The 15,593-nt window shown below is 42.7% G+C and overlaps 1 long non-coding RNA gene across 1 annotated transcript in view; it reads left to right on the top strand.

The window, feature by feature from the left end:
• The window catches only part of LOC119565379, a 99,255-nt gene that overhangs the window by 9,272 nt on the left and 74,390 nt on the right, over nucleotides 1-15,593 (top strand). The window contains exon 2 of the long non-coding RNA XR_006288915.1: nucleotides 3,508-3,603. This is a non-coding gene — a long non-coding RNA (uncharacterized LOC119565379). The remainder of the gene's footprint in view (nucleotides 1-3,507; nucleotides 3,604-15,593) is intronic.

Below are 15,593 nucleotides of genomic sequence, written 5' to 3'. Positions count from 1 at the left end.
GTTTCCTGATGCGGAGGTGGGCTGGTCTTTGGCTGCAATGGGCCTGGGCCACCCCTCAGTACCAGCACAGCCCCAATGCCCAACCACGATTCTTCTCATCCGCAGAGGTGGGGCTAGGCAGGTCGACTGCATTGGTTCAGCATCTGGCAGGACAACTGGGGCCCCAGGAGAAAGAACAATTCTTGCCTGTGGGTGTCATTTTTCTTGGCCTCGCTTCGTTAGCTAATCATCAGTCCTAGTACACAGACCAATTAAGGCTCCCAGGCTAGGCGGAGGTTCCACCTGTGCTAATTCATCTTTGATAGAGTTGTTGAGGCCCTGCCTGAAGTGGTGTTCCTGGGCAGCCCCATTCCAGTGGGGATCTGCAGCCAGACATCAACATCCCACTGCATATTTGGCGACAGACCCGGGCTCCTGCCAGAGGGCCTGGAGAGCAGCTTCTGCAGTACGTTCTCAATTAGGGCTATCAAAGACACCTGCCTTTGCCTGTACAAAGCAGTCTGAGTGTTCAAAGTGAGGCCTGGACCCTTCCAGGAGTGGGGATGCCCATATCAGGGCCTCTGTGGTGAGCAGATTAGTACCAGTCCTACTCAGGACTGATCCGTGGGGTACAAATGTGGCTGTAACATGAACTGGAGATGACATTGGTTAAGGAACCTATGAAACTTGGCATAATAGCTGTTGAACTTGTCCAGTAGAAGCAGCTTGGTCATTCAGAAAGTGGATGTGAGAATTGCAGGGACAGAAGACAATGGCTGGTCTTGTACTGGGCCTGGAGGGCTGCATTCTGCTCACTGAATTCTGCGACCTGAGCCCGTAGTTCCCCAACAATGTCCAAAAAGGCAGATTGGACTCCTGCTGTTGCCCTTCTGTAGGAGAGCTCCATGCTATGGGGCAAAGGCCCCTCCTACTGTCTACTGGGTTGCTCAAACTGTTACACACCAAGGTGTAGGCGTTGCAAGGTAGTGGTCGAAACAGGAGTCTTGCCTAGTGATCAGAGCAAATTCAGAGAGCAGATCAGGAGGTGTGGTCAGGGGACAAGCCAATGGCCAGAGACAGGGGTTGGGAGCCAGAACAGAACCAAAGGGCAGAGCAGGTGTCATAATCAAGAGATTAGCCAGTGCTTGGAGCCAGGAATGAGGAGTTCTGAGGAAGGCAGGGACTAGGGCAGGAGCAGAGACCGGCACTGGTACAGGAAGCAGGTCTAGTGCAGCTGCAGTCATGGAACGCACTGAGCAGACACTGTGCTGCTGTTGCTATCAGACTTTAATAGAGATCTGTTGGCTCTTCTGTCCAATCAGGGAGCACAGTCACTCAGTGAGGGTTCATTGGGCCCAGCCAAGTTCATTGGGTTGCTAGGCGACTGTGCAAGGAGCCACCTGAGTTCCTGACAGTGTTGCCCCTCTAATGTTTAATCCATCGTGAAGATAAAAGCCTACTACCGCTTCCCGCTAATTGGGTTCCTTCTTTAAAGTGGTGGATGTCTGTGCACTGGTGAAGATGACACATTCAAACCCTGCTGATGACCTGAGGTGGGGTTTGTTGCATTTAGCTGCTCCCTCTGCACTGCTGCAAGCCTTAACCCCATCATCCCCCTTATCGTAAAGTTCTATAGAAGTTCATAGAAAATGAACTTTTCTCTAGCTGTTTGGAACTGCTCTATGGAATGTATTAGAGAATGAAATCCTTCCTATACAGTTCTGTAGGATGGTTCAGAAAACCATAAAGAGAGATCACGCTCTATTAAATTTTTTAGGTTTTTTCCGGAATTTCTATCGAACCCTGTTTGTTTCTTACATATTAAAATCTACAGGACTTTCCCATCAAATGGCAGCATAACTGGCTCAGTTGGCACGTTACTGTTGGCTCCTGTAACACCTCTGATGGAGGCAATGGAGTATGTAGGCAAAGTAAATACAGCTTAGAATAGCATTAACTTACATGGGAGCTGTCCATGTGTGTTCCATGACTTTCAATGGGGAACATGGTGCAGACAGGCTGCTTTCAGGCTCCTTTTCCTCTGCCTTTCTACAGCCCCCAACCCGGTATTTCACAGGCTACTCTGATATGTGATTGATGCAGAGGCTATACTTCCCTTGTATGCACCACTTTTTGCACAAACTCTGAGGTCTTCCACTCCACTCACAGTAGTGTGTAATGGAGAGAAGCATATGGGCGTGGGAGGGTTGAGTCTATGATAATTTGATGTTCAATACATTCCTGTTCCTGGTTCACTCACTATTTCCAATAGGTGCAGAAGATTTGCTGTTTTATCATGAAGATACTTCTTGTAAAAGTATTCTGTCATGGACCAGCATTGTGAGTGATATTGTCAGAATAATGACACATTTATAGAACACTTTGCAGTCCAAATCCAGTATCAATTTCACTTCCCTCTATCAGGGTAGGAGGGCCGCTTTGAAATCTGCCCACAGCTCCACAGGAAACCCACACACAAAGGCTGCTGAGGAGATGTACTGAATCTGTGTATTCCCCAACTGCCCTGGTCTCACCAACTCTCTGGCCAGTGGCAACCACTTCTGAGGCTGTGCTGGCCCCCTGAAGTGGGGAGGTTGTTGTCACCATAATCTTCTCCCTCCCCCTCCCCACTACCATCCCACCCCCACAGAGCAGACTTTCTATCTCAGAGTCTTTAGTCATGGGGAAAAGCTGACTTCTCGCTCACACAGGTTTTTATCCTACATCTTCAAAGCACAGTAAAAACATTCGCTAAGTAACTGGACATTAGAATGTTTTCATGACCACGTGCGTAGTAGGGAGATGAGAGCTGTGGTGCAGGAACATCAAGACGAGTGAAGCTGGTATCAGTATAGATTTACCTGTCTGCTGGCAAATGCCATGTCTTCCACTAAATATCTAAATATCCTCTTGGAGACTTTGTCCGCTTTGTTGTTGTGCTCAGTCTTGGTTCTCCTGTCATCCAACTGTAACTTGATTGATTTTGATAGACTCATCTCTTGGTTCACATTACCATCATTCAGAGAGGAATCTGACCCGTACAATACAGTTCATTATTCTACTCTCACTGTGAATTTCCTCACTCTTACTCAGGGAAAGCAGGTCTTGGAAGTTAGGCATTGGATTTGGGACAAGGTTTGAGCTTGATTCCTGGATCTGTCCAGACTTCCTGACAAGTCACTTAAATCGCTCTATGCCTCAGTTTCCCATCTGTCAAAATAGAGCTAGCAATGATTTCTTTCCCCTACCTTTGCCTATCTTCTCTATTTGCACTGCAAGGTCTTTGGGGTAGGAACTGTCCCTTACTGTATGTATGTACAGTGACTTGCACACTGGTGCTGCAATCTTGGTCTGGGCCTCTGAGTGGTGCTGTATTGCAAATAGTAAAGATGATCAGGTTTGTCCCTCAGTAACAGAAAAGAATCTACTGTGGGAGACTAGTGTGCAAATAGTACTACGGTGGTTACTTGTCTATGTTGTGCTGTTTCCAAGTATATTTAATAACAGTTTTCTTCCCTTTTGCCATAGGAACAGCACATGTAATCCGTTGACCTTTGATGACTCAGAAGAATTGCAAGTGGCCCAAGATGCTGAGATATGTTTGCTGAAGTCAGGAGAACTAATGTAAGCAGAATAGTTTCATTACTGCCTGGTTTAAAGAATAAACATCAAATTTGCATCATGGATATGTGAGCACAACTCTCATTGACCTCAGTGGGAGAATAATGGGACTATACCTGGGTTACATGGTGGGTGTAAGAGATGATAAGGAGTCAGAGCTGTCCAGAGCAGAGCTCCAGTAAATATTTTAAAACCTGCGGGGAGCCCCAGCTACTCTCGGGGGGCAGAAGCCACGAGTCCCGGCATGCCCCACAGGACAGAAGCTCCGAGCCCTGGCGCCCCCTGTGGCGCTGGAGCCCTGAGCCACCGTGCCCCCACTCCGTGGGGCTAAAACCCTGAGCCCCTGCATCCCTCCCCCCCCCCACGAGGCTTAAACTCCAAGCTCTGCCACCCCCGCTCCCGCAGGGCTAAAACCCCAAAATCCCCTTCCCTCCAGCTGAAGCCTGGAGCCCTGCTGACCAGCCGCAGGGCAGAAGCCCCAAGCTCCCCACCTCCACCAGCCCAATGGCAGAAGCCCTGAGGGCACCCCACCTCCCATGGGCTCTCGAGTTTTTATAGCATGTTAGAGGGGAGACCATGGGGGGCTCAGGAAATAATCTATGAGAATTTAAGCCGTGATAAGGAGAGAATCAGCTTGTCCTCCTGGCTGCCTGTCCATTTGGGGCCAGGAAACCTTCCCTCCCACTATTGCTACAATTCAGGGGGGCTGAGACCCTGTGAACAGCAATTCTGGAGAGAGGCCTTTAGCGCTTCAGTACCTGGAGGAAGACATTGCATTAGAGGCAGGGGGCAACTCTCAATTCATCACTGATGTTCGGTGAGCCTTTGGGGGATGGGCTTATTTCCCATCAGCCACCTCTACCCAAAATGATTCTGGCATAGCTACTGCTCTCTGTGGCTTCTGTCCAGATGGGTGTGTATATGCCACAAGAGGAGTAAATCTTCCAAAGAGCCCCAACCCAGCTTGCATTTGTGTGCCCACAACCCGCTGCACACACACCACTCGAGTGCTAACATTTACACACAATGGCAATGGAGTGTGTCACTTGCACAGCAGCTAATAGAATTGATAAGCACAAAACCCATCGTTCTTATTCTCACCCGTCGATTCTCCTTTTTGAAAATTTGGCTCAGGTGTGAGAAAGGTTTATACTTTGACTATAATAAGGTGATTTGGTCTGTACTGGGATTTTGTTCAGAGCCCAAGCAAAGGCAGCAGTAAAGAAAAACAGGCAAACAATAGATTGAGGGAGGCGGGGTTAAATATGTCATCAGCTTCTTAAAATTAAGGGTCATCTGGGAGAGTTTGGTAGTTGTTTCATCTATGGTAAGAACTAACGTTGTGAATAAAGCTAAACATTTCTCCTTGGCCTGGGAACAGCAATCATTAAAATTCAGCCATTTGTTACGTAACAGTAATCTCTGAGATACCACAGTCATCCCCATACTTAGAGTATGAAATAACTATGGGAATTGTGTGATATCTGCTGGCAAATGTTGATTTTTGATGTCAAACAATGAATTTATTACAGCGTATCATTATACCACAGATCACAGTTAGCTCTTTGCTCAGATGATTTCTCTCGATTCTAAACAATGACATATCAGACCAACTCCAGTGGAGATGCTGTGTACAAGACAATGAGCTGAGGAGCTAAGTATATAGATGTGAAATATATCACTGTAGTGAGGCAGTCTGACAAAGTGTTAAAGTGGGAAAAAATACACCCCTGACCGACATAAGTTTCACTGGCAAAAGCGCCGGTGTGGACAAGCACTATGTTGGCAAGAGAGGCTCTCCAGCCAACATAGCTAACGACACTGATTGGGGGTGGTTTAATTATGCCGGTAGGACAGCTCTCTCCTGCCAGCATAGACCGGCTACACAGGAGACCTTACAGCAGTGCCGCTGTACTGGTACAACTATGCCACTGTAAGGTCTGTAGTGTAGACATAGCCGTAGGTTCCCAACACTGGCACATATGTAGTTTGCTTGTTCACTGACAATGTGAGCTTTAGGGTTTATTACCCCCTAAATCCCCAGGAGAGAGCACCATGTGGCATTTAGCTGCTCATTTTCACTTGCTATGTAAATCTTTTTTTCCTTAAAAATCCATTTCTCAGTATGAACGATGTTAGCGTGCTAAGTAACTTAAGTGATAAGGTGGGGGAGGTAATATATTTTACTGGACCAACTTCTGTTGATGAGAGACAAGCTTTCAAGTTACACAGAGCTCTTCTTCCGGTCTGGGAAAGGTACTCAGAGTATCACAGCTAAATACAAGATCAAACAGATTGTTTAGCATAAGGTGTTAGCACATATTCTAAGGGTCCATTCAAGATGACGTGGCCCATTAACCCCTCTGTAGTCAATGACCAAAAAGAGGGGTTAAATGGGTTACAATTGTTGTAATAAACCATAAAATTCAGATTTTTTATTAAGACCATGATTTTCAGTGTCAGGCAAAGTTACAAATTTAAGATCCAAGCTGGTCTTTGGAATTTAAGATCCCAGCTCGTCTTTTGAAGGTGGTGTTGTGCAGGTGTCGTTTGAGGACTGATAGATCAGAAATGGCGTAATCATTTTGGGAAAAGGGTGTTTTTGTTTTTTATCATTTTCCTGTCTGAGTTCCTAAAAGAGTTTAGTGATTGTCTAGTTTCACCCACATAGTTATTGTTGGGGATTTTAGTGCACTGGGTGAGGGATACTACATGTTGTGATAGGCATGAGTAGGACCCGTGGATCCTGAAAGGTGTGTTGTTGTGGGGTGTTGGTCTTTGTAGCAGTGGAATATGTCTTCAGGTTTTGCACCTGTTGTTCTGGCAGGGTTTGGTGCCACTTTGAGTTGGTGTGGCCTGGTCTGTGGGGAGCTGCTTCTCACGATGAGCTTGGAGAGATTAGGGGTTTGTTTGAAGGCCTGAAGAGGGGATTCAGGAAAGATTTCTTTCAGGATGGAGTTCCCATCGAATGTGGATTGTAGATGTTTGATGATACCCCCTATGCATTCCATGATGGGGTGGTGGGTGACAACTAGGGGTGTGCAGTTGGAGTGGATTTTATATCTGTATTGAAGCAGGTTCTCTCAGGGTATTTGGGTGGCCTGTTTCCTGATGTGATCTGCTTCTCAGGTGGAGCAGCCATGTTTGGTGAAGGCGTATTAAGGTGTTTATCCCAGACTTTCTGCTTGGAGCATATTCTGTGGTATCTGAGGGACAGCCAGTAAAGCTTGCTTTTCTTACATTTTATTTGTGTCGTTCTTTTTGTTTAATACACAGCGGGGGATAAGGATGGGTCAGTAATGAAAGAATGTAGGCACCGTTTAGCAAAGCACTGAAGCACATGCTTACTGTCACAAGAGTTGAACATGTGCTTAAGTGTATTGCTGACTTGGGCCATAAAGCTTGTTACCAGACGTTAATCCCACTAACTGTGAAGTAAGAAATCTACATGTTGAAACAATCCATTCTGCTTGTACGTGAAATGCTCTCACACCAAGTACCAGAATTTTTAAAAATCACAGTACAAGTCCATTTTCTATTACATGGTGAGAGGGATAAATGGAATATCTCAGCAGTTTCCTGCTTGGAGAGTTAAAGTTCTCTGATGATTGATAGAAGTCCGACAGTAACTAGTTTGAGGTATTAGGCTTCCCATTGTAACACTTGTACAAATGTTCTACCTTTTCAATGGGGTGGCAAACCATCAGCAAAAGGCTCAGAAATGCCAGTTGTATTTCAGGAATAACTTCCATTTTATATATATTTTGTTGTACACACACACACACAGGCCCTCTTGTTGCTCCCAGGAAGGTATATGTCTAAATACCTTTTCCAAACCTAGAGTAGAGGAAAAGCTTCGAAACCAAGTTCTGTTTTGATTTTTCAATTCCAGATACTTACTCCTATGACCCGCTGTAACTCTCATAAGGAAACTATCAGAGGGCAGGTGAAAGTGAGAAACTGTGGCATCTATGTACTGATATTTGCTGACACCTTCTCTAGTTAGGTAGAGTTTGAGTGTAGAGATTGAAATAAAGAGTGTTTTATCGCTTGTAGATGTTGTTAGACTGGCTATTAAGAAAAAGGAGTTAAAAATTGGTTCAGTGGCCTGTTTCAGATTTTGTTAATGATAGTTTCCCGTGATTCTGTAACATTGTTCCATCCTTCAATCCTCTTAAACTGTGAGAATGTAAACAACAGAATTTACTGCATGATTATGTTCAGCCAATTGAGTCCAGATTGTCTTCTTGTAGTTAATGCCCCTACTGCATCCAATCCTGCAGTCCTAACTCATGCAAAACTTCTCGAAGTCCAATGGATGTTGCTTAAGTAAGGATTTCAGGATTTGACCAGCTATTATGATCTGACTTTTACCTGAGATAAACTAACATAATCTGCTGTTATGGGGTTTTTGTGTTGTTTTTTGTTTTTGTTTTGATTTGATTTGTACAGCTTTATCTCAAAAAGAGTATTTTATCTCTTGACTGTTGAACGACCTGTGATCTATGATGGTAGTGATTTTCCATAGTTCTGAAAATATGATGTTATTTTTAATTATATTTTTTAAGAAACGCTATTATTCATATGTGTATGAAAGCACTGAAACTACCACTGCTTGAACACCTGTTAAAGCTATGCAATAGTTATGAAACAAAGTATGTACAGTACTTTCTAAACACATGAAAGAAACCTTCACAGGAACATATATGTTTCAATACTGTGCAGACACTGCTCAAAAGCCAGGTTGTTCTATAGGTGTGGTCAAAAACTTTCCATCAAAAAAATTTTCAACAAAAAATTGTGATGTTTTTGTCAAAAAAACAAAATTTAAGTGGCTGAAAACTAAAAAACGTTTTCTTGTTGAAAAGTTTGGATTTTTCCCCCTGAAAATATTTGATAAATATGAAAAGAAAAAAAAACCAAAAAAACCCTCAACATTTTCAATGCGGGAAAACACATTCTCTGGTCAACTCAAAATTTTAAGAAAATGCAACTATGCAATTCTTCAGACATTACAGATAGGTATGACTGAAGGATCATTCTTATCTTATTTCAGACTTATAAGCAACAAATACACTTTTTTGATAGTCAGTTTAGATTTAATATGTCTAAATGGGTTTTAAAAAATGGTCTGACTTGTAATACCTGTTACAAAAAATGCTGTTACAGATGTTAAATTAAGAATTGTTTCTTCCACTCTTGATCAGTCTATTCTGTAAGTAGATCCACTGAAATCAATGGGATCTCTTGCAGCGTCAGGTTTCTCTCAAAGCAACTTACCGTGTCACAATCTGGTGTATAATTGGCGGAAAAAATCAGCAGTTCTTGTGTGACACTAAAGAAAGGGAAAGGGCCATGTTCCTTTTTTTCTGATTTGGCTCTTTTACACCACAGCGATCACACAAAAATAAAAACTCGAAGGATACAAATGATGAGAATGATTCCTTTCTATAGACTGAGTGGAAGGTCGCAATTGGTGAGCCTCATCAGGTTTGATCCAGTCTAGATAAGTCCACCCAAAACTGGATGCATATCCAAACCTAGTGAGGTCCCCGTCCTTCTCCCCTGTCCTCCTATCCTTCTCTCGCCTGGTACCAACCCAGTCAGGCCAATTGCCTTTGTCCTTCCCGTTATCCCTGCTTCCTCTACCTCAGCCTACCTACTCCTCTGCTCCTTCCCGCCAGGTACAAATGATTTCTTCCTCATTTCCTGGCTAAATCTGGTGACTCCTATTACCATTCTCGATTGTCCACCCAGCCCTCATGCTTCACTTTCTCCATCTCCTCTCCCCCCGTGTTTATTTCCCCAGTACAAACCAGTGGTTTGCAGTCTCTGCTGAGCCCAGGGTGGCTTCTCTGTATTAAAATCTCGTGCACTTGTGGGCAGGGCTGGTTAAAAGTTTTAAATCAAAACCCTTTTTTGGTGGAAAACAGGTTTTTTGATAAAACAAAAATCTTCTCCATAGAAAGTATCTGCTTTCAGCACAAAATCTGAGGATTGTTTTGTGGGGGTTGCGGGGGGGAGTTTACACAAACTGAAAAGATTTTTGGGTTTCAGATGAAAAGTTTTCAGTTTATCAAAAGAAAGTTGAAAAAAAAATTTGAGGGCAGATGGACATTTTCAAATCAGATCTCCTCATGGGTCAGAGGCATCTCAGAATGGACTGAATATCGCTCACCCAAGGAGGCCTAGGACCATGAGAGATTTCAATGCAGCAATTGGTGGAAGCCCCCTGATGGGAATAGCAGCTGATGTAGGGGGCCCTGTGAGGAGTAAGAGGAGGGAAAAGAAACCTCGGGGTGGGAACAGAAAACAGTGGGAGTTTCCAAGTCTAGGCTGAAGGATCTGGCTGGTTGACTGTAGAGGACTTGGAAGGAGGAGAAGGGGGAGACAAATTTGGGTACAAAAGAGCATTTGATGCGGGTGGGAGGGCTCTTTATCAAAGGTTCAGTTCAGTTTGGGAGAAGGATTGAGGGTCACGTGGGTGTGTATATTTTTCTGGTCCCATTCCCCACCCCAATGGATTCTGTTTGATTGGGATAGCACTGTTGCTGTGATGGCTTGTTCATGCTGATTGTAAGCACTGAGGTCGGTAATCCCTATTGCTGAGGTCATTATTGCTATTGTAAATAGCAATGAAAGGGGATGGATGTTGTTTATGGGTGATGCACTTTTTAATTGGTCAAAACAGGGTATTTTTAGTTCAAAAATGCCCTCACTATGGCCCCAATCCAAAGCCCGCTGAAATAAATGGAAGTCCTCTCATTGATTTCAACAGGCTTTGGATTGGGCCCTATGTTAACCTGCCAGGACCCTGACTCCTCTCCAGACATGCCATTTCGTTGACAATCCAGTTTGTCTTTCTTATCATATCAGTACTACTTGTAAATTGCCATGGGAAGATGTGTCAAAGAAAGATGCAATGTCCTTTTCTTTGTAGGAACAGAGAGGTCAGAGACCGTCACAACTGAGCTCTATACAGTTGAAAATATGATTAAATTTAAAATATTCTAATCAAGATGGAAATGAGATTAAAGTGAGTAGCACATAAGCAATAAACAAATTATGCAGTAGCAATTTCATTATTTACCAGCATATTATTTTATTATTATTATTGCTGAGGTTATGTTTTATTCTTATTTAGGAAATGAGTATTTATTTAATATTTAAAAGTGGAACACTACACTATGCAGTATAATGGATGTTTAACTGAAGTCTAACTGCAATTTTCCTTAAACTTTTAGGTGTGATTTTAAAAGCATTTTGCTACTGTTTAGCTAGAAAACTAATTTAGCTAAAATACTTTTCTTAAAATGCCAAACATAAATTAAAGGGACACTGTGAAGTGTTAGGCCAAACTGTGATCTATAATATATTATAAATAATCTGGTGAAGGGTGGCCTCTGGATTTACTTTTTTTTTTTAAATCTATCACTCTCTTGCTAAGATTTTTTTTTAAATGGGCTGTTCATGTAGGGCCCAGAGTAGTTTTGCTTCTGCAAAAAACAGTAGTGCAACCTCAAATATTCAAAAACATGAATCTGCCCCGCCACCCCAAAATCTAGAAATCTATAAGACGATCGTGAGATTTTTTTAAATAATAAATGTTGGGCTTTTTATTTACCTTTTTTGTCTTTAGGGTGCATTTGCATCGCATTTTCACACTTTTCTCTGCAAGCATTAGGGATAGAAACTTACTTATTGAAAAAGGAACACTGAGATTCTCCGGCAACCACATGACTCTAACAGCTGGGGCTTAGTGAAAAACACTAAAAACTGTAAGTGTTGGCAACACTGAAAAACAGCATCCAGCATCAAAAGCACACGTTTATTATCAGAGCTGTGCTGAGGCTGTGAGTTATGTTATCAGTAAAGCTGAGACACAGACGAGGTAAGAAATGTAGCAGTTGTACTATATCAGAAATGCCGGGTATTTTTTTTTTAATTCCATTTGGAAAAAGCCAATGTCCAGAGCTTCAGCTGCACCTGCGCACTACAGTAACTGGGGATGGTTTGGCCCTAGTATAATTTAGAATAATTTCTGGCATATCTAAATTACCCTGGCTTTTGACACACCGTAGTGGGCTGTTATGCTGACTGGGGAGCAGCTGAGTATGGCCTGTGCTCTGGCCACACCCCCTACATCAAATGGAGATGTGGCTAAGAGGGGATGGCAGCTCCACAACAGCCACTTGGGCAATCCCCAGCTGCTCCAGGCGGATGGCTTTGTAGCCCCTTTGATCTTTGGGGTGTTGCGGAGGCAAAAAAGGGGGCTCCAGTCCATAGCTTTAAAAAAAGTATGTTCAAGCCAATATGAGGGTTTTACAGATAATGTATTTAGAAACAGGAGATTTATACTGTTAAAGTTCAATTAAATATTTTTAATTAATGTTTATGGTGCTGTTTAAACTGACCAGTAATCCAACCATGCAATCCAAAAGACTGGAGTGTAGCTATGTATCAGGTCAAGGTTCTGTGCGAAGAGGACAGTGACAATCTGTTAACCTACCTCGTTTTCCATTCATACAGTAATAAATGGAGGCAAAGCAGCCCCTAATGGACAATACAGCAAACAAATAGTCCAGAAGGATGTTACAAGAACAGCCATCATTCAAGTGTCATAAGCCACAATTCAACAAAGTACTCATGCACATGCTTAACTTTCAAGTTATTGGGATGGCTCGTGAACTTAAAGTGAAGCACACGCTCATGTAGGGCCCAGAGTAGCTTAAGAACTGACCGTCAGCAGCAATGGAAATAAGACAAAAGACACATTTTAATCTGTAATGAAATTAAATTAAAAGTGAGTGGTACTTTTGTTACACAGAGGGTACACATTATAGCACAGCAGAAGCCAGTTACCCAACAACACAATGCCCGTTACTGGGCTCAAGGATTTACACATATTTAGGTAGTGGTAACAGTGATGTGCAGTCAGGTGTGTTTGCTGGGAGTCAGAGGATGTGGCTAATGACTCTCTCCCATCAGAGTTTACTCTGCGTAGGGTAGAATTTAATTGTTTTTTGTCTTTTTGTTTTTTTCATTGCATGACAGTGTTCCTTTACACTTCTATAAGTGTTACTGAAAATTGGTTCATGAAAACTTACTGACATGTATTGCATAAAAAGAGTTTACAGCTTTATAAAATGATGAAGTTGTAAACCTGCAATACATGCCTTGACTTGGTTTTGTTTTAAAATTGAACTTGCACTATAGTTTTAATAATGCTGAATGAAATTTACTGTAACTTCTTCAGAAATATCTTTTGGTCATAACTTAACTTTCACAGAGGAATAAAACTTTTTTGAATATCGATGTCTCTAAATTTATGGGGATGTAGATGGCTTTGTACTGGAATATTTCTTGATGCTTTTTATTTTTACTCAGGAATTTAATAAATAAAACTTTATATCATTTAGGGTGAGACTCCTTGTTTTTTTAGCTCACAAATATAGCTTTGTCTTGAAGATGAGAAATTGAAATACTATACAATCAGCTTTTAAGCAAGAAAAAAATTAAGAAAAATCTTGAGGCTTGCTTGTAGGGTCTGTCAACTGAGACTTAGAGTCTCGCTGCTGGTGGCTGTGTAGATGTACCCTGAAATGCACATTTAAACACTGATATTAAGTGACTTGATTTTCACCCAGGAGCTTCCACTGAAGTTTTTGAAAATCAGGCCATACGTGTAGGTGCCCATATATGGAAGTAGGAACCTAACTTTAGGCACCCACATCTGAAAATTTTGGCTTTATCCCACAATGAAAAATGGAGGGGGAGGGACATCAATTTGCATGGCACAAGTCTGTGTTCAAGTGGGTGAGAAGGAACAACATCACCACAGATAGCAATGCATCACTGAAGAATCATACATGGGATGGAACACAACTGGGGCGCTCCTCAGAGATTTTCCCACTTCCTCAAAGGAATCTTGTCAGACTGGTGTAACAGGTGAGTGAGCCACCAAACCTGGCTGTGACAGGTGAGTCTGTGCCAAATTAGGTCACGTCTTTGTTCAATTTTTGTCTGTGCTATGTAAGTCCTTATGAATCGAGCACATGCTAAAACTACACAGAAAGTAGCCTAGCTGCAGGGTGAAGCCCGTGGAGAAGCAAACAGTCATGATGCAGAGAGCTGAAACTACACCACCAAGCATATACCTGATATTGGCCAAATTCTGCCCTCGTGTGCACACAACTCACTGGGCCCCCTGTAAATGGTGCTGCATTTGGCCCATCAGTGGAAACGTTTCTTTCTGTAACACCAGCTCATTTCCTATAGGTTTTTTAAATTATTCTCTTTCCTATTCTGCCCTGCCTTTTTAGCTCAGCTGTGAGAACCACAGTGAGTTCAGACTTTGGCTAAAGCAGTGGAATCTTCACGTATGATAGACAGTGCACCCGCTTCTCCAACAGCAAGAAAACCACATTAGCATCTGCCACTCGAAAAAATCTACACCAGCAGAGCAAACTATGTAGATAATTACCCATGAGGCATTGATTAGTTCTTCACCACTGTTCTTCACATATTCCCCCAGTGTAGGGAAAAAGTGAAAGACTGCACTTCAAAATACCCCCACCTGGTTGTATGTCACTTTCAGTATTACTTTTTTGTCAGCCCTTTGAAGTCTCAAGTCTCCTTTATAGAAATAATGGCTTCTTTTCTGTGTGGTATTTGGTGACCCATGTTCCTGGGTTAATTGACACATGAAGCTTTTGAGTGTTCTGAAACCTAATCTGTATTTTCTCATACAGAAAGGTTGTGACCCGGTCATGCTACTTTGCCTATGAGTCACTTCTTGGATCTCCTTGTATTGTCATCCGAAGGTTTTTGAAGCAATGACAGTCAAATGTGTTATACAGAAATAGAACAATTAGATTGCAGGCTATGGGACTTTGCCATAATTTGAACAGAAAGGCTCAGAAAAACTGCCCCATTTGGAACCTGTCCAGCACATTGTATAATAACTGTGCCATATATCCAGGTCATGAGTGCTTACTGAAACTAAAATGGCCACCAAGAGACATACAGTCCAGTGCATGTTAGGGAGCAGAAGAGAGCAGACAGCAAAGCTGTGCACCACTTATGCCCAGATCTTGTCAGTCAGAAGGATGGTCTTGTGTTTATGGCACAGAAGAGCGAGACAGGAGACCCTGAGCTGGATTCTGTTTCTGACTCTGCCGCAGTCTCCCTGTGCACTTGGAATATTGAGAGGCTAAATTCATTCATGCCTGTGAGGTGCTTTTGACACCACGAAGCAGCAGATGCTATAGATGCGCAGGACATTATAATTCCATAATGTGTGAGACTGGCCCATCTCCAGTCTCTCTAAACTGTTCCCACACCTTAGGTTCCACTCCTTCCCTCTCTCTGCCTTACAGGCCTCAGGCTGGATACACTTTCTGAACCAGTTTATTATGCTCACCGTGGTTCATTCAGGCATCCATTTGTTTGTTACATCCAGCTTTACCAGAGGGTAAAAGGCAAATGCCATATTGCCAGAAAATTACAAAATATGGTAATTACACAGGTCTTACTCCACTGGGCCAGAGTCTGATCTCTGTCACACTGGTGTAAATCTGAAGTAGCTCCACTGATGCAACACCAGTCCAAGTCAGAAAATGGCTGATTTATTCCAAAAAGGACCCTCTGGGCCTGTCTCCTCTTGCTTAAACTCTGTAAATACAGAATACCTGCACTGGAATCAATCAGCCATTTTCTGACTTGACTTGGACTGGTGTTGCATCAGTGGAGCTACTTCAGATTTACACCAGTGTGACAGAGATCAGACTCTGGCCCAGTGGAGTAAGACCTGTGTAAAATGGGTGTGTCATCAGAATCAGGCCATTTCTTTCTTACATATTATCTACATAACTATACATCTGATTTTACATATAAATATATAAAATAAATAAATGTTGCACTTTTAATGCAACATTTCTAATCAGGGCATCTAGAAGTCTTGCAAGCACAGGTTATTTCCAGAGTGAGCACCT

Source organism: Chelonia mydas, chromosome 2 (assembly GCF_015237465.2).
Source record: "Chelonia mydas isolate rCheMyd1 chromosome 2, rCheMyd1.pri.v2, whole genome shotgun sequence".
NCBI classification, from domain to species: Eukaryota; Metazoa; Chordata; order Testudines; family Cheloniidae; genus Chelonia; species Chelonia mydas.
The sequence above is the reverse complement of the archived record's forward strand: the minus strand, read 5'-3'. Positions and strand labels throughout refer to the sequence as shown.